The 25,302-nt window shown below is 33.4% G+C and overlaps 1 protein-coding gene across 1 annotated transcript in view; it reads left to right on the top strand.

The window, feature by feature from the left end:
* Nucleotides 1-25,302, top strand: part of LOC139498303 (low-density lipoprotein receptor-like) — a 69,180-nt gene that overhangs the window by 6,025 nt on the left and 37,853 nt on the right. The window lies entirely within an intron of this gene.

The raw sequence follows: 25,302 nt of genomic DNA, 5'->3' as shown, positions 1-25,302 counted from the left end.
TTGTCAAATAGCATGAAACTAAAGGATTTAAACTTTTATTTTATAGAATTTCTGCCAAAACGACCAATTTTGACATTTTATGGTCAAAATAGGCATTTTATAACTTTTTCAATATTGATGCATAAATGGCATCCTGACTTTCTATCTGACAGGTTTTTATGTGTCAATATTTGTGTTTCTATGCCTTTACCTGCTTCTTTTACTTATTTATGAACTCTGAATCTACAGAAAAGAAGTTTATCTCAGATAAAATGTGCAAAATGTGTTGTATGAATGACCCTTGTCTAACGCCTTGTTTGGATGAAGGCAATAGTGGGGAGCTTGGTATATAAAATTTGATGTCCATATTAGAGACTTCACTAAATTTGTATCAAATGCACTTTACAATGTCTATTGTACCTGTTCCATTTCACATACTATATTTCTTTTCTTCTGTAGGATAGCAAGTGGTTTAAATATAAGCCTGTTGAGAATAAATTGCATGAAAGTTTTTCCCTAAAAAGGCAAAAATCTTTGTTTCAGCCCATACTGCTTGTAAGAAAAGTTATTTGCAAGAGTCTTTTTGTGCTCAGATTTGTTGTATCATGTCACATGAGTATAGAAATGATAAAAAAGACACACATTTTTATTTTTTATAGCCTCAATATGCATTTTTAAATGTAAATATGTGGCACGGCCTTAATTGACCCTAAATTTTTTCCAGTCTTACTTGGCCTAAGACCCTTTTAAACTAATATGATATGTTATTTGTAACTTTTCTTTCCATTTAAAGTACTTTAAATACATATGTAAGGATTATTTATAACCAAAAAGCTTCACAAATTTAAAATTGCTGGAAAATATTACATCTTCATGTAAGGCTCCACTTCATTGAAAAACCTGAATTTTTAGGCGCAGGCTCATATAAATTTGACTTATGAATAATTATGCCAAGTCTGATAAATCAAATGAGTACTCTATTGCTTTTAGTACATGATAAGTTATATATTAAGGCATTTAACAAGTATTTTTTTGCAATATTTAAATTTTTAAAGCCCCAAATGTTGATAGTTGAAATTTTTCAATTTTAACGTCAAAATTTTACACGCAAAGATGAGTATAGAACTAAACTTAATGTCTATAATATACATCCTATTGTCATGAAACTTTGTAAGTAGTGTTATAATACATTAAGCTTTGTTCATACCAAGTTTTTTTAAGATTTGTCTACTCTTTCAACCCTATTAGGTGAAATCTGTAAATATAGAATTTGTACTCTGGCAACTTCCCTAAATGATTTGATGGTGTCAACTTGTCAAATAGCATGAAACTAAAGGATTTAAACTTTTATTTTATAGAATTTCTGCCAAAACGACCAATTTTGACATTTTATGGTCAAAATAGGCATTTTATAACTTTTTCAATATTGATGCATAAATGGCATCCTGACTTTCTATCTGACAGGTTTTTATGTGTCAATATTTGTGTTTCTATGCCTTTACCTGCTTCTTTTACTTATTTATGAACTCTGAATCTACAGAAAAGAAGTTTATCTCAGATAAAATGTGCAAAATGTGTTGTATGAATGACCCTTGTCTAACGCCTTGTTTGGATGAAGGCAATAGTGGGGAGCTTGGTATATAAAATTTGATGTCCATATTAGAGACTTCACTAAATTTGTATCAAATGCACTTTACAATGTCTATTGTACCTGTTCCATTTCACATACTATATTTCTTTTCTTCTGTAGGATAGCAAGTGGTTTAAATATAAGCCTGTTGAGAATAAATTGCATGAAAGTTTTTCCCTAAAAAGGCAAAAATCTTTGTTTCAGCCCATACTGCTTGTAAGAAAAGTTATTTGCAAGAGTCTTTTTGTGCTCAGATTTGTTGTATCATGTCACATGAGTATAGAAATGATAAAAAAGACACACATTTTTATTTTTTATAGCCTCAATATGCATTTTTAAATGTAAATATGTGGCACGGCCTTAATTGACCCTAAATTTTTTCCAGTCTTACTTGGCCTAAGACCCTTTTAAACTAATATGATATGTTATTTGTAACTTTTCTTTCCATTTAAAGTACTTTAAATACATATGTAAGGATTATTTATAACCAAAAAGCTTCACAAATTTAAAATTGCTGGAAAATATTACATCTTCATGTAAGGCTCCACTTCATTGAAAAACCTGAATTTTTAGGCGCAGGCTCATATAAATTTGACTTATGAATAATTATGCCAAGTCTGATAAATCAAATGAGTACTCTATTGCTTTTAGTACATGATAAGTTATATATTAAGGCATTTAACAAGTATTTTTTTGCAATATTTAAATTTTTAAAGCCCCAAATGTTGATAGTTGAAATTTTTCAATTTTAACGTCAAAATTTTACACGCAAAGATGAGTATAGAACTAAACTTAATGTCTATAATATACATCCTATTGTCATGAAACTTTGTAAGTAGTGTTATAATACATTAAGCTTTGTTCATACCAAGTTTTTTTAAGATTTGTCTACTCTTTCAACCCTATTAGGTGAAATCTGTAAATATAGAATTTGTACTCTGGCAACTTCCCTAAATGATTTGATGGTGTCAACTTGTCAAATAGCATGAAACTAAAGGATTTAAACTTTTATTTTATAGAATTTCTGCCAAAACGACCAATTTTGACATTTTATGGTCAAAATAGGCATTTTATAACTTTTTCAATATTGATGCATAAATGGCATCCTGACTTTCTATCTGACAGGTTTTTATGTGTCAATATTTGTGTTTCTATGCCTTTACCTGCTTCTTTTACTTATTTATGAACTCTGAATCTACAGAAAAGAAGTTTATCTCAGATAAAATGTGCAAAATGTGTTGTATGAATGACCCTTGTCTAACGCCTTGTTTGGATGAAGGCAATAGTGGGGAGCTTGGTATATAAAATTTGATGTCCATATTAGAGACTTCACTAAATTTGTATCAAATGCACTTTACAATGTCTATTGTACCTGTTCCATTTCACATACTATATTTCTTTTCTTCTGTAGGATAGCAAGTGGTTTAAATATAAGCCTGTTGAGAATAAATTGCATGAAAGTTTTTCCCTAAAAAGGCAAAAATCTTTGTTTCAGCCCATACTGCTTGTAAGAAAAGTTATTTGCAAGAGTCTTTTTGTGCTCAGATTTGTTGTATCATGTCACATGAGTATAGAAATGATAAAAAAGACACACATTTTTATTTTTTATAGCCTCAATATGCATTTTTAAATGTAAATATGTGGCACGGCCTTAATTGACCCTAAATTTTTTCCAGTCTTACTTGGCCTAAGACCCTTTTAAACTAATATGATATGTTATTTGTAACTTTTCTTTCCATTTAAAGTACTTTAAATACATATGTAAGGATTATTTATAACCAAAAAGCTTCACAAATTTAAAATTGCTGGAAAATATTACATCTTCATGTAAGGCTCCACTTCATTGAAAAACCTGAATTTTTAGGCGCAGGCTCATATAAATTTGACTTATGAATAATTATGCCAAGTCTGATAAATCAAATGAGTACTCTATTGCTTTTAGTACATGATAAGTTATATATTAAGGCATTTAACAAGTATTTTTTTGCAATATTTAAATTTTTAAAGCCCCAAATGTTGATAGTTGAAATTTTTCAATTTTAACGTCAAAATTTTACACGCAAAGATGAGTATAGAACTAAACTTAATGTCTATAATATACATCCTATTGTCATGAAACTTTGTAAGTAGTGTTATAATACATTAAGCTTTGTTCATACCAAGTTTTTTTAAGATTTGTCTACTCTTTCAACCCTATTAGGTGAAATCTGTAAATATAGAATTTGTACTCTGGCAACTTCCCTAAATGATTTGATGGTGTCAACTTGTCAAATAGCATGAAACTAAAGGATTTAAACTTTTATTTTATAGAATTTCTGCCAAAACGACCAATTTTGACATTTTATGGTCAAAATAGGCATTTTATAACTTTTTCAATATTGATGCATAAATGGCATCCTGACTTTCTATCTGACAGGTTTTTATGTGTCAATATTTGTGTTTCTATGCCTTTACCTGCTTCTTTTACTTATTTATGAACTCTGAATCTACAGAAAAGAAGTTTATCTCAGATAAAATGTGCAAAATGTGTTGTATGAATGACCCTTGTCTAACGCCTTGTTTGGATGAAGGCAATAGTGGGGAGCTTGGTATATAAAATTTGATGTCCATATTAGAGACTTCACTAAATTTGTATCAAATGCACTTTACAATGTCTATTGTACCTGTTCCATTTCACATACTATATTTCTTTTCTTCTGTAGGATAGCAAGTGGTTTAAATATAAGCCTGTTGAGAATAAATTGCATGAAAGTTTTTCCCTAAAAAGGCAAAAATCTTTGTTTCAGCCCATACTGCTTGTAAGAAAAGTTATTTGCAAGAGTCTTTTTGTGCTCAGATTTGTTGTATCATGTCACATGAGTATAGAAATGATAAAAAAGACACACATTTTTATTTTTTATAGCCTCAATATGCATTTTTAAATGTAAATATGTGGCACGGCCTTAATTGACCCTAAATTTTTTCCAGTCTTACTTGGCCTAAGACCCTTTTAAACTAATATGATATGTTATTTGTAACTTTTCTTTCCATTTAAAGTACTTTAAATACATATGTAAGGATTATTTATAACCAAAAAGCTTCACAAATTTAAAATTGCTGGAAAATATTACATCTTCATGTAAGGCTCCACTTCATTGAAAAACCTGAATTTTTAGGCGCAGGCTCATATAAATTTGACTTATGAATAATTATGCCAAGTCTGATAAATCAAATGAGTACTCTATTGCTTTTAGTACATGATAAGTTATATATTAAGGCATTTAACAAGTATTTTTTTGCAATATTTAAATTTTTAAAGCCCCAAATGTTGATAGTTGAAATTTTTCAATTTTAACGTCAAAATTTTACACGCAAAGATGAGTATAGAACTAAACTTAATGTCTATAATATACATCCTATTGTCATGAAACTTTGTAAGTAGTGTTATAATACATTAAGCTTTGTTCATACCAAGTTTTTTTAAGATTTGTCTACTCTTTCAACCCTATTAGGTCCGAGACCACCATTGTCGTCCCTTGATTTTCGTTGTTCACAAATATAGTCCCTAGTGTTGACAGTGGGTTACTTGCCATTAATTTTTATACCCCTTCCAAATTTATTTCTCCATGTTCACTGCCTCAAATTGCAAGAAGGGGGTTGAAATTACACTGTAAAAAAATTTGGGTCCAGAATTTTAAAGGAAAGTAGTGATTTGGTCCAGCTGAAAAAGGTTGAAAATGAGCACTTCGGAAGCTGTCAAAAGATTTCAAGACGCCCTAAACATAAAATTGGCCATATTTTGAGTTAGAGGCGATGAAGTTTTCTATAAATTTGATATAATTTGTCCCAAAAGTAGTACAACACACTGTAAAAGTTTCTTTGAGAAAGCGCAGGTGGGATTTTTTTTATTTTCATTTATGTTCTAAAAGAAATGCACTACGAATTAATTGTGTTCTCGGACCATATGGGTTAGAAGGCGGGTTATTTAAATTCAAGCTCTTATCCTATACAATAAATATCCATGTTATACATATCATTCGAAAGGAAATAAACCACAGAAATCAATAACATACTCAAATTAGATGATTTTGTGCTTTGTCTATTTTTTAATGAAAAACTTTGCTCATTTCGATGCCTATAACGTCATTTCAAGGGTGTCCCGCTGTTACAATTTTGTTTTATGTGAGTCTTTAAAATCCCAGTGCGGATTCATTAGTAATTAGAATGGTTAAAAAGTTTGCAAAATTTTGCTTTGTATACATTTAACTTAAAATGAAGTAACAGACGTTTTTAACTTTAAGAGAAGGAAGATCGCCAAAAGAGTTTAAATAAAAAAGAGAAAAAAATGTCCCAATTAGCTACTCAACCCGTAATATTTTTTTCTGTCTTCACTTTCATATAAGATATAACGGACGAAAATGGATTTTAATAATATCAGAAAAATTATACATGTCCCGAAGAAGCTATATGAAGTCATCATTAAGTAACTGCGGTCTTATTTTAAAACATCTTCATTTTCCCCGTGTCCAATAAAATGTCCCGATGGACAAAATAACACAAAGAATAATTCAGAGGCTTTTTATCAAACGAAATTATACTATATCTCAATTTTTTAACACCTGTTAACTGATATGAATAGAAAATACATTTAATTTCCTTTAAAATGATATGATAGGTTCTTTTGTTTGAGTTGCAGTTAGAAAATCCGAAACGATCTAAGATGTCCAATGAAATGTCCCCGTAACCGTAATTTGACGTTCGCGTTATAATAACGTTAAACTGTATACGAATTTTCTTGCATATTTGGCATAACATAATTTCATGATATGGTCTGATCTATATAAAATAAAGTTTTCATTTAATATGCATTAAAATACAGATCTGCATTTATTCATGCATATAAGATGTCGAAATATTTAACTCGGATATTTCATAAAAACAAGGCCCCGGAGGTATAACAAAGAGATAACTTACTAATAACCACACTCCCACTTTATAAAAGCAAGATACATTGAAAAAGAAAATGCGATCAAAAGTGAGATCTTTTTAATTATCCTCCTAAGCCAGATAGTATCTGTAATTCCTAGCGTTGATATTAAAAGATTCGAAGCTATACACATGAATGAAAATTCTCACAAAAAATATGAGAAAAAGTACACCTTAGTCGTGAACATTTCAGTAAAACGTGCATTTTTTTTTGTCGCATTGACTCATTTAGCAGAGAAATACGTGTATGTCATAAACATTTCAGTACAGCTAACGATTATTTTTTATCTACTGTGAGTAGAACAATTCCTAGTCATCTACCTACCAATATGTGTTTGAAAAATAAGGTTATTACATTTAGAAGTAGTGTGGCTGAATGAAGATTATTTTCTCGAATCTCCAACAGAATTGCCTGGTACATAGGCATGTGATGAAACTAGGTTATTGAAATTGAAACTTTTATTTTACCATAATTTGAAAAAGAACGAAAGAGAGAGAGAGAGAGAGAGAGAGAGAGAGAGAGAGAGAGAGAGAGAGAGAGAGAGAGAGAGAGAGAGAGAGAGAGAGAGAGAGAGAGAGAGAGAGAGAGAGAGAGAGAGAGAGAGAGAGAGAGAGAGAGAGAGAGAGAGAGAGAGAGAGAGAGAGAGAGAGAGAGAGAGAGAGGAGAGAGGAGAGAGAGAGAGAGAGAGAGAGAGAGAGAGAGAGAGAGAGAGAGAGAGAGAGAGAGAGAGAGAGAGAGAGAGAGAGAGAGAGTAGTTTGTCCGACATATATGATGGATGGCACACAAATATGTAGCATCTAGCTCCAAGGTATTAATTTATAGACACTCCCAACTTATTCTAGAAAAAAATCAACCAATCAATCTGCGGTGTGAAGCAGATCTTTTTTTTTATCTTCGCAGAACGCCACAAAACATAGCTTTGGATTTTACATTTTTACATCGCGATGAACGTGAGGGCATTCAGATGTATTGTTGTTATAGAGATTTGAATTTCGGTTTTGACTGGTAACCGATCGTATAAATACGCGGATATCATCGAGTGCAAAATAACATTTCTTATCGCTGGTTATAAATTCACTTCTTCAATGAATACTCATAAGAACAGAAATTTATAATACGAAAACATCATGTCGTTACAAATATTTATATGCATTAAAAATGCACACGTACAGAAAAATTGTGGTAACGCATGCGGAAGAATATCACAAGAAAGTTTTTTTTTGGAAAAATATGAATGTCTACTCAAATCCAATCTATTTGAAAAATCGAATTTTAATAGAAGAGTGTCCACCATGCACTTGTACTGCACTTTTATTAGAATCGTAGACAATTGGATGAACATTATACATACATGTAACTGCTATATACAATTATAAATATAATATATAACAACAAACCAGAGTACTAGTATACGTATTTGTATCACCAAAATATAATAGATATTAAAGCAGTAAAGTTGAATTCCTTGTCATTTATTCATCATCCACGCACGAACTTGTCTCAGAAAAAAATATATCTCTGTACATAAACCTCAGTTTTTCCATATAGAAATGTGATTTTTTTTCTGAGACAAGTGCTTGTGACCATCCACAAGATCTTGCAGTCATCCGAGGTTCAGTACTTTGATTATACTTTTAAAACAATGTAAAAACGAAACCAAAAAGATTGAAACCGAAAACAGTTATATGTCGAAAATGGAAGCGCGGAACCAAAGATATTGTACAGTATAAAAAATGCATGAAATGCATTCCTGACGGTCCGTAGTTGTTCGCTTGAGAAAACACTGAACTATATAAACATGCACATATACCTGTTACTTAAAAAAATCACATCTAGTAAAAAAAAAAATTGTATTATTCAAAATCAAATTTCGACCTGCTGGTAATCTGTGATGTTGTAAAAGTTTTCCATACTTTGCCAAATTCTATAATTTCAAATATTTAAAAAAAAAGTATTGATTGCCGACCCTTTTTTGAAGCATGAGTTCGTGAAAAAATATCAGATGAAAGGATAGCTTGCAAATATGTTTCCGAAAGCAAAAACAAAACAATACAGAATCACAGTTCTCATTTTCACAATAAAGTAGAAGATGCGGCCGTATAAGACCAATTAATAATTCCTATATGCAAACAACAATGAGCAAAACCCTTACCTTATAGTCAGCTATGAAAAGCCCCGAAATGACAAATGTAAAACAATTCAAACGAGAAAACTAACGGTCTGATTTATGTACAAAATGTGAAAATTCCTACACAACATGAATTATTTGGCTGGTAAAACAATCCTGATTTAAAAAAAATAATCAATGAAAACGTTTTCTTTTTAAAACAAATAATTTAGACCCCGACCAACTTTAAACTATTGAAAGTTGGCAACGGCAGTATAAGAGCACGTATTTCTTTTTCAAACATGATGTACATTTTATAAAGTTTTTAAAATAATGATATAGTTAACATTTTCCATAAAATCGGGATTGATGTTAAGATTGTGGACTTACATGTACTTATACGTTAAAATAAATAATATGAATTATAATGTAATTATAATTAAGTCACTGTTTAAGAAAAATTAAATAAAACCAAATTCTTGGACTTTTATATTAACGTTAGTATACAGTATGATAGTCCCAGGATTAAAGTGTTGATAAAATAAGATTATGAAAAGAAAACTAGCTTGCGATATACTACCTACATCTTTCACATAATCAAAGAAAAATCAAGAAGCATTTGAATATTAATTGAGAGAGCGAAATTACCAAATTACAACAAACATATATAAACGTGTATTTGGGGAAAAGAGACAGAAACAAGAAACGAAATATTTACAATTTCACTAGCAAAGATAGGAGACGTCATCTGGCAGAGAGAGCATTGCTTAATTTTAAGAAATAGAAGAAACTATTTGTTAAAGGCCGTACGGTGACCTATAGTTGTTAATTTCTGTGTCATTTTCAGTGATCTCTTGTGGAGAGTTGTCTCATTGGCAATCATACCACATCTTCTTTTTATATATTTAAATCATTTTACAAGACATCAAATTGTCATTTTGTGCTATTGTTGCAGACAATTCTTCGCAAAAATTAAAAATTGTTCATGTACATGTATCTAAAATTTTGTTTTAATTCAATGAAATTTTGCATTTGCACCGGCTTGAAAAAATAAAACCATATAAAGAAGAAACTTCGAACATCACTTTACTTTAAGCGGTATTTCACATGAGTAGAATATAAGGTCAACGTTTGAAACTTTCCGTGGAACAACGTCAAATTCGTCGTTTTATTAAGAACGTCATGTAACGCTGAGTGGCACCAATACCGTGCGCAACGTTATAGCCTTTCAAGACGTCATAATTATTTGGACTATAAATATCCGTGGTTTATAGATGGCGCGCCAGCTTAATAAAATAAAGTCTGATCCGATAAAATAAACGAAAAGTGTAACGTCGTCTAAAAATTGCCGTTTTGTTTGACAGGACACAAATTTCATTTATTGTATATCAATAAATATAATACCATGTAAAAATTCTTTAAGTATTCATTTATTTTTGCATCTTATTTATTTCAAATTCAACCCAGTGGTAATTCTTTTGCAATTGCGATAACAAGTGGCAGTACAAAACCAAATATTGTATGACGGCAGATCGTAAAATTACGACGTTACTTTAGCGGACAGAGTGCCTAGTACTAGTTCAGTGAAAATGGGCGGGGTTTAGCATGTTTAGTGAGATCTCAATCCTTACCTTATACATCTGACCAATGTAGAATAAAGAAACGCATAGCAATACGCACAGATAAACTAAGTTTGATATAAGTCCGAGTCTGATAGAAGTCCGATTCCGATGTTAGAATAGGTAACAAATGAAACTAAGCAAAATGACAATGATACATAAAAAGTCTTTTCCAAAAACATTGGATACAATTTTTTGGTGAACATCTTGTTTGGTTCAATTTTAAGTCAAACATCGTTGAACAGAATTAAATATTGCCGTAAGATGAAATGAAAAAATAATCTCACATTGGTGCCTGCAAACCAAACAACTCAATATCAATCCAAACAAAGAACCCTAAATAAAAATACAACAACTAGTAAGTGTACATTCTCTCAACAGAGAATAGAATAAGAGAACACAAAATATATGCACTCAAAATTAAATAAATTATTAGTGACAATATGCTATGATAGAAAAAATATTGCTTGGAAGATAATTCTTCAAGTATAGTTTCGGTTGTCTTTCTTGTTGCAGATAACTCGGGTTGAACATGATAGTATTATATTGACATGGAAGTATTATAATGGTAGGCGATTAAAGTTAACCATCGAGGGACGTTAACTACCGAGGGTAGTAATGAATATTCATCTTTACCGGATGATTGACAGCGATGTAAATAAAAACATGAGAGTGATTACCGTGTGTCAACGTCATATCAAATTAATTCAATTTAATTGTTAGAAATACTGTTTTCTGCTGAAAATTAAAAAATAAATAAAATTGAATGGAATGGAATGGAATTGAGCTATGTACAATACAGTAAATATTAGCAATTTGAATTAGACGGTAGACAAGCATATTTTGCCTATTGATTCTTTTTTGCATGCCTATTTGGTTATATTATAATGCACTAATTGTTTTGATACTGTTTAATGTTTAAATAAGACCCATATGTGAACTATTTATGCACTTTTAATATAAAGATCAGATTCACACAGGATCATACAGTTCGAGCTAACTATTTTATGTACGACAGCTATTTCTTATGTAACGGTGATGCTGAGATAATCTCCCTTCGCTAGAATATGGGATGACGCAAAATGAACTATATCACTGTGCAAGAACGGAAAAGCAAAGTGAATATATAAATCAAACTGTATTGGGATGATTTGGTAAACGTTTATCCAACTTACTGGATATTTTATGAAAGATTTTGCCATTTGTATAGAGGAATTATACCTTTTCAAATAAACTTGGGAGAATAATACACTAATTATAGAATTTTTAGCAACTTAAACGAACTAATTTTGTCAAATATACATCAAATTCATAGTCTTTTGAATGTAAATTTGTTGCGTGCAATTGTTAAATATTTATTGCGATAAGTGTCATTATAGCCTGAAATGAGATTTTGATTACAACGATTAAGAAAAAATTCAAACGCAATACTTCAAAATGCGAGTCTTAATTATTGTCGCAATAATAAAAACCTCGCATTAATTTCTGAATTTACAGACATCTGTACCGTCAGCGTACCGTGATCTGTTAAAGGTTTTTTTTAATAGTTAATTCCGGTGTCACTTTGTCTCTTTTAGAGAGTTGTCTCATTGGCAATCATGCTATATCTTCTTTTTTTTATATAATAAAACAAAAACCTGAACGACTTTACATTATAAATTAAAATGCATCCTAGTCGTGATGGAGACAGAGTCAAATGAACAAATGGACTAGATGAAACTGAACGAAAAAAAGAAAGAAAACACCAATTTGATCTGATAGGGATGAATTCTATTCTTTATTAATTCAAACTCGAGTTTGGTTTGGAACCGTATCTATTGCGATTATTACCCAAGGACAGATATTACATATCTGAACTTCGATGCTCGAATTTGAAGTAACCTATTGAGACGGGTAGATGGGCGGGGATCGCGAGGGAAAATAGAATATGTACATTATGTAATGAGGGAATAGGGGATGAGTTTCATATATTGTTTACCTGTAAAAATGCTGATGTTTCTGCTCTTAGATCAAAGTTTGTACCAAATTACTATGTAATGAATCCAAGCAAGAAGAAATTCACTGGCTTGTTGTCTATATGTAACGTACAAGTTCAAAGGAAATTATCAATTTTCGTGAAGAAAATCATAAAATACTTAATCTAATTATACCAATTGTCTTTTAAAATATACTATGTATTTGTGTTTCGTTTGTCCTGTCTCGCTATGTATTATCTTAATATGGTTGTATATATTATTGTCCTCTTGTACACAAGTATGTGTCTGAGGTTATGAATAAAATCTTGAAATCTTGATACGAGAAAAGATTATATTTGCTTCGGCTTTTTCCATTTGCGCCAATCTGCACTTAATTAGCGCCTATTTTTTTTTATTTCTTTGCGCCAAATTTATTTTCTTCATTTGCACAAATTAACAGGTAAACACAAGTCATGAGGCATATAAGATGTATAGAATTTATTTATATAATAACAAAAATATTCCTTCTGGCCTTTTGCCACCTGCCACTTGCTCACACGTGACGAGGAGGAGGAGGGGGATTGAAAGCAGGATAAGTTTATTGCAAGTGTACATCACACTTGAAGTAGCACTTTATAAAATAAGATTGTAACAGTTTGACATAAAAAGCACATTTGCATATGCACAAATCTTTTTTAACTGAGTATTGTCATTCAACACTTCTGTTGAACTGCAACCTTGTGATATCTTCCCTACAATAAAGCATCCCCTTTTTTATCAAAATTTTTATAAGTTAAAGCCTGTTTTTTTCTTTATGGCATCGGTTCCATATATGAAAGTAAATGTTCGGGTACCAGAAGTGTGATTAAATTATGATACCCATGAGCTCAACATGTGTCTATACACACATTTATCTATATTGTAGCTTGTGTTCATTGAATTGCTGCGTTTGGTTAAACAAGTTAAATTTTATCATCTAAATTTATCAGACCTAACCTTTCGAATCAATTTGGCGCAAATTAAAAAATGTCAATGTGCGCAAATGAAAAAAAATATGCTTTTTCAAAATTGGCGCAATTGTCATACGTACATTCACCGATCACATATTACTGGTTAGATTAAAAAATAATATATTATTTAGATTAAGAAGTACTTTAAGAAATTGATTGATTGTTGTTTGCCATCAGTACAGCCGCAAATATTTCAGACAAGTTCAGGGAGAAAACTAAATAATGAATACAATAGGGAATGTTACTGGTCAAATAAATGTCATCAGTCATTCAGAGTGAAGTATAGATACGAAACTTTGGACTGTCGATTGAAAATAGTTTGTTTTGATAACAACCGCCGGTAGGTATAGACAAATACGGTTGATAGACGGTATATAGGAGCACTAAATTCTATGTTAACCACCGACAGTAGGTATAAAGAAATACTATTGAAAGACGGTATATAAAGGAGCACTATATTTTACGTTAACCACCGACGGTAGGTATAAAGAAATACTGTTAATAGACGGTATATAGGAGCACAATATTGTATGTTAACCACCGACGGTAGGTAAATTCAGATACTTTTGACAGACGGTATATATGAGCACTATATACGGACCATATAATACGTTATATTGACCATCGACGGTAGGTATAAATGAAAACTGTTGATAGACGGTTTATAGGAGCACATTATTGTATGTTAACCACCGACAGTATGTATAACACATAATTTTAATAGACAGCACTATATTTTACATTAACCACCGACGGTAGGTAAAGACAAATACTTTTGATATACGGTATATAGGAGTACTGTATTGCTTGTTAACCACCGATGGTAGGTATAAACAGGTACTGTTGATATACGGTATATAGGAGTACTATATGTCATGTTAACCACCGACGGTAGGTATAGACTAAATACTGTTGATAGACAGTATATAGGAGGACTATATTTCATGTTAACCGATAGACAGTATATAGGAGGACTATATTGCATGTTAACCACCGACGATAGGTATAGACAAATACTGTTGATATACGGTATATAGGTGCACTGTATTGCATGTTAACCACCGACGGTGGGTATAGAAACAGGTTAGAAACATAGTGTTGATAGACGGTATATAGGAGCACTATATTGCATATTAACCACCTATGGTAGGTTTAGAAAAATACTGATAATAGACGGTATATAGGTGCACTGTATTATATGTTAACCACCGACGGTAGGTAGAGAAAAATAGTATTGATAGACGGTATATAGGAGTACTGTAATGCTTGTTAACCACCGATGGTAGGTATAGACAGGTACTGTTGATATACGGTATATAGGAGTACTGTATGGTATGTTAACCACCGACGGTAGGTACAGACAAATACTGTTGATAGACGATATATAGGAGTACTGTATGGCATGTTAACCACCAACGGTAGGTATAGACAAATACTGTTGATAGACAGTATATAGGATGACTATATTGCATGTTAACCACCGACGGTAGGTATAGACAAATACTGTTTATAGACGGTATATAGGAGCACTATATTGTATGTTAACTACCAACAGTAGGTAAAGACTAAAACTCTAGATAGACGGTATATGTAATAGCACATATCGTATGTTAATCACCGACGGTAGGTATAGACAAATACTTGTGATAGACGGTATATAGGAGCACTATATTGTATGTTAACTACAGACAGCAGGTATAGACAAATACTGGTGATAGACGGTATATAGGAGCACTATATTGTATGTTAACCACCGACGGTAGGTATAGACAAATACTGCAGATAGACGGTATATAGGATCACTATATTGTATGTTAACCACCGACGGTAGGGATAGACAAATACTGTTGATAGACAGTATAAAGGTGCACTATATTGTATGTTACCTTCCGACAGTAGGTATAGACAAATACTGTTGATAGACGGTATATAGGAACAAAATATTGTATGTTAACTACCGACAGTATGTATAGACAAATACTGGTGATAGACTGTATATAGGAGCACTATATTGTATGTTAACTACCGACAGTAGGTATAGACTAAAACTCTTGATAGACGGTATATAGGAGCACTATATTGTATGTTAACCACCGACGGTAGGTATAGACAAATACTGTTGATAGACTGTTTATAGGAGCACTAAATTGTATGTTAACCACCGACAGTAGGTATAGACAAATACTGTTGATAGACGGTATATAGGAGCACTATATTGTATGTTAACTACCGACAGTAGGTATAGACAAATACTGTTGATAGACTGTATATAGGAGCACTATATTGTATGTTAACTACCGACGGTAGGTATAGACAAATACTGGTGATAGACGGTATATAGGAGCACTATTTTGTACGTTAACTACCGACAGCAGGTATAGACAAATACTGTTGATAGACGGTATATACGAGCACTATATTGTATGTTAACTACCTACAGTAAGTATAGACAAATACTATTGATAGACGGTATATAGGAGCACTATATTGTATGTTAACTACAGACAGTAGGTATAGACACATATTATTGATAGACGGTATATAGGAGCACTATATTATATGTTAACTACCGACAGTAGGTATAGACAAATACTGTTGATAGACGTTATATAGGAGCACTATATTGTATGTTAACCACCGACGGTAGGTATAGACAAATACTGTTGATATACGGTGAATAGGAGTACTGTATTGCATGTTAACCACCGACAGTAGGTATAGATAAATACTGTTGGTAGACGGTAAATAGGAGCACTATATCGCATGTTAACTACCGACGGTAGGTTTAGAAAAAAAAATAATAATAGACGGTATATAGGAGCATTTTATTGCATGTTAATCACCGACGGTAGGTATAGATAAATTCTGTTGATAGACGGTATATAGGAGCACTATCTTGCATGTTAACCACCGACGGTAGGTACAGACAAATACTGTTGATATACGGTGTATAGGAGCACTATACTGTATGTTAACTACCGACAGTAGGTATAGACTAAAACTCTTGATAGACGGTATATAGGAGCACTATATTGTATGTTAACCACCGACGGTAGGTATAAACAAATACTGTTGATAGACGGTATATAGGAGCACTATATTGTATTTTAACTACCGACAGTAGGTATAGACACATACTGTTGATAGACGGTATATAGGAGCACTATATTGTATGTTAACTACCAACAGTAGGTATAGACAAATACTGTTGATAGACGGTATATAGGAGCACTATATTGTATGTTAACTACCGACAGTAGGTATAGACTAAAACTCTTGATAGACGGTATATATAATAGCACTATATCGTATGTTAATCATCGACGGTAGGTATAGACAAATACTGTTGATAGACGGTATATAGGAGCACTATATTGTATGTTAACTACCGACAGTAGGTATAGACTAAAACTCTTGATAGACGGTATATATAATAGCACTATATCGTATGTTAATCATCGACGGTAGGTATAGACAAATACTGTTGATAGACGGTATATAGGAGCACTATATTGTATGTTAACTACCGACAGTAGGTATAGACAAATACTGGTGATAGACGGTATATAGGAGCACTATATTGTATGTTAACTACCGACAGTAGGTATAGACAAATACTGTTGATAGACTGTATATAGGAGCACTATATTGTATGTTAACTACCGACGGTAGGTATAGACAAATACTGGTGATAGACGGTATATAGGAGCACTATATTGTACGTTAACTACCGACAGCAGGTATAGACAAATACTGTTGATAGACGGTATATAGGAGCACTATATTGTATGTTAACTACCTACAGTAAGTATAGACAAATACTATTGATAGACGGTATATAGGAGCACTATATTGTATGTTAACTACAGACAGTAGGTATAGACAAATACTGTTGATATACGGTGAATAGGAGTACTGTATTGCATGTTAACCACCGACAGTAGGTATAGATAAATACTGTTGGTAGACGGTAAATAGGAGCACTATATCGCATGTTAACTACCGACGGTAGGTTTAGAAAAAAAAATAATAATAGACGGTATATAGGAGCATTTTATTGCATGTTAATCACCGACGGTAGGTATAGATAAATTCTGTTGATAGACGGTATATAGGAGCACTATCTTGCATGTTAATCACCGACGGTAGGTATAGACAACTGTCAATAGACTGTGTAATGGAGCACTGTATTGTATGTTAACCACCGACGGTAGGTACAGACAAATACTGTTGATATACGGTGTATAGGAGCACTATACTGTATGTTAACTACCGACGGTAGGTATAGACAAATACTGGTGATAGACGGTATATAGGAGCACTATATTGTACGTTAACTACCGACAGCAGGTATAGACAAATACTGTTGATAGACGGTATATAGGAGCACTATATTGTATGTTAACTACCTACAGTAAGTATAGACAAATACTATTGATAGACGGTATATAGGAGCACTATATTGTATGTTAACTACAGACAGTAGGTATAGACAAATACTGTTGATATACGGTGAATAGGAGTACTGTATTGCATGTTAACCACCGACAGTAGGTATAGATAAATACTGTTGGTAGACGGTAAATAGGAGCACTATATCGCATGTTAACTACCGACGGTAGGTTTAGAAAAAAAAATAATAATAGACGGTATATAGGAGCATTTTATTGCATGTTAATCACCGACGGTAGGTATAGATAAATTCTGTTGATAGACGGTATATAGGAGCACTATCTTGCATGTTAATCACCGACGGTAGGTATAGACAACTGTCAATAGACTGTGTAATGGAGCACTGTATTGTATGTTAACCACCGACGGTAGGTACAGACAAATACTGTTGATATACGGTGTATAGGAGCACTATACTGTATGTTAACTACCGACAGTAGGTATAGACAAATACTGTTGATAGACGGTATATAGGAGCTCTATATTGTATGTTAACTACCGACGGTAAGTATAGACACATACTGTTGATAGACGGTATATAGGAGCACTATATTGTATGTTAACTACCGACAGTAGGTATAAGACAAATACTGTTGATAGACGGTGTATAGGAGCACTATATTGACTGTTAACTACCGACAGTAGGTATAGACAAATACTGTTGATAGACGGTATATACACATGTAGGAGCACTATATTGTATATTAACTACCGACAGTAGGTATAGACAAATACTGTTGATAGACGGTATATAGGAGCACCATATTGTATGTTAAGTACCAACAGTAGGTAAAGACTAAAACTTTTGATAGACGGTATGTGTAATAGCACTATATCGTATGTTAATCACCGACGGTAGGTATAGACAAATACTGTTGATAGACGGTATATAGGAGCACTATATTGTATGTTAACTACCTACAGTAGGTATAGACAAATACTGTTGATAGACGGTATATAGGAGCACTATATTGTATGTTAACTACCGACAGTAGGTATAGACACATACTGTTGATAGAAGGTATATAGGAGCACTATATTGTATGTTAACTACCGACAGTAGGTATAGACACATATTATTGATAGACGGTATATAGGAGCACTATATTATATGTTAACTACCGACAGTAGGTATAGACAAATACTGTTGATAGACGTTATATAGGAGCACTATATTGTATGTTAACTACCGACGGTAGGTATAGACAAATACTGTTGATAGACGGTATATAGGAACACTATTTTGTATGTTAACCACTGACGGTAGGTATAGACAAATACTGTTGATAAACGGTAAATAGGAGTACTGTATTGCATGTTAACCACCGACGGTAGGTATAGATAAATACTGTTGGTAGACGATAAATAGGAGTACTGTATTGCATGTTAACCACCGACGGTAGGTATAGATAAATACTGTTGGTAGACGATATATAGGAGCACTGTATTGTTATTGGTTGCTGTCTTTGATATTAATTTTACGTTTATCGTTTCAGCATTAATCGGGCTGTTAGTTTTCGTTTTTCGTCACATCTAGGCAGGTATGATTGTCAATGAGACAACAGTAGTGTTTGTGGGACAGAATGACCCCCATTAAGGTGGACGTCGGACGCTGACGCCATATTCGAAAGTTGGCGCAGACGCCGACGCCATATTTGGGCCTTAAAGCGGACGCCATAGTCGACCCTGAAATCAAGACGCAAACTTCGGGTTGGACCATGTTACTCGGACATCGAGACGCCGACGCCATATTTGGGCTTAAATCCTGGACGCTATATCTTAATGTTTGACCAGGCTACCCTCCAGGGTGAATACTTTTAGTGACCCTAGAAAGAGTTTTTCAAGACTTGAGACCTGCTATACATCCATGTAGGTGTTTTAAGATTTTTTTTTCTTTTCTTCTGTTTTTTCTTTCTTTTTTCATTATTTTTTTTTGTATCATTATTTTTCATTTAACCAAATAGTGCTACGAGTTTACTGTCATTCTGAATCGTGTCAGTGGATGACAAGTTGTTGATAATGTCCTTCATCTCGAGTCCCGACATCTCAATTGGACGTAATAAATGCAATACAGGCCACATGTATCTGAATCATCGGGTTGGATTTGATTGCAAACCACACAGTATTTCGGTCCATTGACGATGAGTACATTTCTGAAATAGCGTTGGTACTTTTCCGGTAATCGTCCTAAGGAGTCGAAAAATTCTGATGGACCCGATGCGGGGAAATGAAATGCAACCCAATGACTCCCCTTTTGATCACAGTTGTCCGTATTGACCACAAACCTTCTACGCCTGTCGCTCACATATCTAGGCAAGTCTTCTGCACAGCAAACGGTCACGGGCAATCCACTCAAAGCATCCTCTACATCTTTCCCGGTCATCGTTAAGGGCAATGCCGTTTTTATTCCCACAACCTTGCTGACGTTGGGCTTCTCATCCACGTAGGTGAGCAAACACTAAGTACTCCGCAATCCTGACAGGCGATGAGATCTTTCCGTGTTTCAGCATCCTCTGACGAAATATGTGTTGTCTCGTCGGCAATATCTTCGTCTGATGAGACCGAACTATCGTCTTCAAAAGTATTCGAGAGACGGTCGTCATCCCTCTGTCCGTCTGGTGTCTCTCCTTGACCGACCTGCAAGACCTCTGTGTGCAATCTGGAGGCTTCTGGGGTTCTAGCTTTTAGGTCAACAAGAAAGTACCCGAAAGGTGTCCTCTTTGCCTCTTCAAATTTCCGGAGAAAGAAGTCCCCTCGAGAAGGATACATCTGTCGGCCAAGAGTCACGATGGGCTGTCGATCAATGGGGTTATTAAAGAGAACCAGATAATGACAGTTTCGTCTCTGGGTGGGGTCTTTGCCAAAGTATAAATTCTGATTAAAAACGACGACCGATAAATTCCTATGGTGACACCCTTCCGTAAACAAATCATTTATTCTGGAGTCTTTGTCCGATGTCGACATGAGGTCATCTAATAGTATCATGTTTCGAATGTTGGGATCGAAAAAATCGTCCCTTTCGAGATCAAAAGGAATTCCACGAATGAATTCAACGCGTGGAAGCACTGCATGTTCGTTGTATTTCCTCGTAAAGAGGTTGCCACCTTTTATACAACCAAACGATCCTGTCTGGACTAGGACTTCACAGTTTTTTTATGTGTTGAAAGAAATAAAATAAAATAAGTTTTATCGCAGGAGGTTGGACCGGACACAATCATGGTGAAAGGGTGTCTAAACACGAAAGCCTTCTGCTGCTGCTTTTGCTGCTGCTGCTTTTGCTGCTGCTGCTTCTTTTTCTGCTGCTGCTGTTACTGCTTTTGCTGCTGCTGGGTAACACCTGGGTGGTATAGTGGCTCATCGGAAGAATGCTTACTCCTTATATGTCTTTGAAGATCGTGCGGCCACACATACACTTTACAGCAAATATTGCAATTAAACATACTCGTAATTTCCTAAATGACAGTGAGTAGTTTCCTCTTATAGATTTACTTCACTTCCTTCGAAAATATAGCAAGAGAAATACATGGTCATCTTTTAGACGACATATTTGAAGATGATCGTATCTCAAAACAAATTCGATGTGATACAATTCATTCCTGGTTACCGTGAAATAGACTGGTTTCCCAAACGTCACGTCCGTGCTATCTTCATTTAATCGTATCGACTGGAGAATATGGAGCGATTTTCCCTAACGTACGACTGGTGCACGAAATCGGAACAGAAGTACATACGTCTCGTTTAGGCTTCTAATTCCGGTATGAACGACACCTTCAATGCACATTCCCACGATCCATCCAACGTATAGCGTTTTGCAAGGCGCACTTTGAAATTGCCACGTACGTTATTTTCAAACGATGGATAAAAGCGAGTTTTCGCTATTAATAAATAAACAAAACTCGTCCATAGTGTTAATTCCAGTGAAACCTTTAGTATCTCTCTTACAGCTTTGTTATACTCAAAGCCGTATTTAAGGAAATAAACGGAAATAGTAATTGATTGCTTAACGTCCAGTGGCAAATAATTCATGAATGTTTAGAACACGTTAACCATAAATACAATAGGTATAGGTCTTGTAAAAGAGGCCACCCCGCGGGATAAAGGGTATATTGGATAGGAACATAAATTTTGCCTTGCAATAGGCTAAAATGTGTTGTGTATAAGTACAGTAGACTAATTTATCTTCTATACAGTTGAAATAATTTTTATAGTCAATACAATTTTTTGTGTTTCTGTATAATTAATGAATCCTCCTGATCATCTTTCTTCCTTAAGCATTTAGTAATCTTCATCATAATTTTATGTTAAGGACTATATAGACATAAAACTTGTTTGATTGGACCGTATGCTAAGAGCCGGCCACCTACAGAGCCAGAATCATCTCATTTATACCGGTTCAAACCGGTTCTTGTTTCTCTGCACGGACATAATTCTTGCACGTGCACAAACAAATAAAAAATGCTACTGTAATTATATACTGTAACAGTCGTATTTGTTTGTATTCCTTTATAATTTTTTTATAGTTTAACATCCCATAATTTTTAATTCCTTATATTTAAGCAGCCGTATATTTCTCTATTCGATATATTTTACCAGTCCCTATTTCACTATTCTTTATATTTATTTTGGTCATATTTCTTTATTCTCTATTTTTCTCGCCCATATCATTCTTTATTTATTTTTTCGTCCATTATTCTCTATTATGTAAACCCAATCCAAACTCCTTGTATATAAATATTGATTGATTAAATATATTATCCGTGTATTTTTGAAGATAAAAACCAACTACGACCGTGGAATTTTCAAATATATAGTTAAGATTATGTTAAATGAGAAACAATTTTAAATGACCAGACGTGGTTTTAGTTAATCATTTGGGTTGAAATCCTAATCATATGATAGTAATTATATGTGGTTGAAATGAGTTGGAATGCAATACTACTCAATGTTTACGGTTGTCATTCTTATCTAAAAGATAAAGATAATTATTTAATGTCACAGACTATATTTTTATAATTGGTGTCCGTTAATTAGAACCGAATAAAAAAGTGTACACCTGTAAACATGTTATTGAAAGAAAGTGTATAAAGATACTTATTTTTAATCACCACATGTGCTTTATCTCTTAATCTAATTATTTGAGATGTCATGTTAAACAGGACCATAGGATATTAATTAAGTGGTTCAAATAAGTCGGAAAGCTACGGACGCCCATAGGACCTCCCACAAATATAATTTGAATTCGAAATCACGAATTTAAATCGTTATTACGAATTTTATAATTCGTTATAACAGCTTAAATTTGTGAGAACGAATTGTTGGAAATCGTTATATCAGATTTTGTAATTCGTTACGAATTATTACGAATTTAATTCGTAATAATTCGTAACGAATTACAAAATCTGATATAACGATTTCCAACAATTCGTTCTCACATTAATTCATTATCACAATTTTTTGTAATGTGTGATACCGAATTAAAATCGTTATAACGAATTGTATAAATGGTTATTACGGATTAAATAGCGCTGAATGGGCACAAGTTCAGAACGGTAAAAGTGACGTCACCCAATTTCAAACTTGATCATCAGACTCAGTGTTTTGTGTTAATAAACATTGTGTATTAATTCAATAACATTTGGTTGAGGCAAACTAAATGTAGAGAGCGGAAATTACAGAATAAACACTACGTCTTTGACCATTTGTAAAGGGGCATAACTCACGAACTATAAAAGAGACGCCCTTCAATTTCAAATTTTATCTGTGTGTTTTAGTAATTGGCATAGTGTATAAGTTCTTTGGCATTAAGCTTAGAAAAAAACATATTATTGGAAACATATGTACTAAGTTTCAAGTTTATTGGACCTGACCTTCAACAAAAACTACCTTGACCTAAACATTTAACCTGAAGCGAGAAAACGGACGAAGGAGCAGACGCATAGACCGGAAAACTAATGCCCATTTACTATCGTAGGTGGGGCATAAAAAAATTAATCATGATTTTCTGCCAATATGCATATTTACATAGCATGTCCTAACTATCTAAAAAATTCATGAAACTCTGTTGTGGTCTTTAGACAGATTTTATGACAAACTGTTGTAGGAGTATATAGGAAATCAATGAATTGATAATTTCATAATTTCCTCATTATCTACAAAGATTTATAAAACTCCGTTATGTGGTTTCAATAACGAGAACAGGACTGACAGACCGATGGATCAAAAACATTGTACCATAAAGAACTTTGTTAGGTTTGGTATAATAAAGGGTCTGCTAAATAATGTAAGGCTGAGATAAATTAGTCATTTGGTCACACCAGTTTTTTGGCGAGGTTCGTTTTGTTCAGTCTGTGATGTTCTTTGTTGTGTTTTGCATTCTGTTGTTTGTTTTTTAATCTTTCTCTTTTTTTGCCGTGGTTTTGTCAGTTTATTATTGACTTATGTGTTTGAATAAGCCTTTAGTATCTTTCGCCTCTCTCTTCGGTCAATTTGATTATGTGGGACATACAGATTTAGACCCAAACTTGTCTCTGATTGTTTCGTGATTATTGCAGATGTAAATCATACTATAAAATTGAGTATGGAAATGGGGAATGTGTCAAGGAGACAACAACCCGACCATAGAGCAGACAACAGCCGAAGGCCACCGATAGATCTTCAATGTAGCGAGAAACTCCCGCACACGGAGGTGTCCGTCAGCTGGCCCCTAAACAAATATGTATACTAGTTCAGTGATAATGGACGTCATACTAAGCTCCGAATTATACACAAGAAACTAAAATTATATATCATACAAGACTAACAAAGGTCAGAGGCTCCTAACTTGGGACAGGCGCAAAATTGCGGCGGGATTAAACATGTTTTTTGAGATCTCAATCCTCCCCTATACCTGTAGCCAATGTAGAATAAACAAACGCGAAACAATACGCACAGTAAAGCTCAGTTTAAGAGAAGTCCGAGTCCGATGTCAGAATATGAAACAAAAGAAAATAAACAAAATGACAATAATACATAAATAACAACAGACTACAAGCAGTTATTGACATGCCAGAACCAGACCTTAATTAAACTGATTGAAAGATTATGTCTTCATCATATGAATATCAGGCACAATCCCTCCTGTTAGGGGTTTAGTATTATACCGTCATGAAATATACAACCCTCTTATTTACAATATCATTTGATCAACACCTATTTACAAGGGTCTATTTGATATGATTTTTCTCATTGTTGAAGGCTGTATGGTTGCATATAACTGCTTACATCCACTTTATTTGAACTTGAGTGGATACATGTAGGCGTCTCATTGGCAATCATACCACATCTCCGTATTTTTACAGTATTGTATCAGTACTGTTACCTAATAACAGGACAAAACAAGACAGTAATTTGACAAAACTAAAGACATACATACTTGATTTTACTTCTCTAAAGATATAAACAAAATTTTCATAGTTCGTATCTGAACATGTACACAGCCATGGGAATTTTAAGGGACTATATTTCAGTGTGCATATATTTAGTAGCTAATCTGGCTACTTCCTGTTTATCAGACCTGTACCTTAGAAAAGAATTGTGACAATATA

The sequence above is a fragment of the Mytilus edulis genome, chromosome 12, assembly GCF_963676685.1.
Source record: "Mytilus edulis chromosome 12, xbMytEdul2.2, whole genome shotgun sequence".
In the NCBI taxonomy this organism is placed as follows: domain Eukaryota; kingdom Metazoa; phylum Mollusca; class Bivalvia; order Mytilida; family Mytilidae; genus Mytilus; species Mytilus edulis.
Note: the sequence above shows the minus strand (reverse complement) of the source record. Positions and strands in the feature narration are given on the sequence as shown.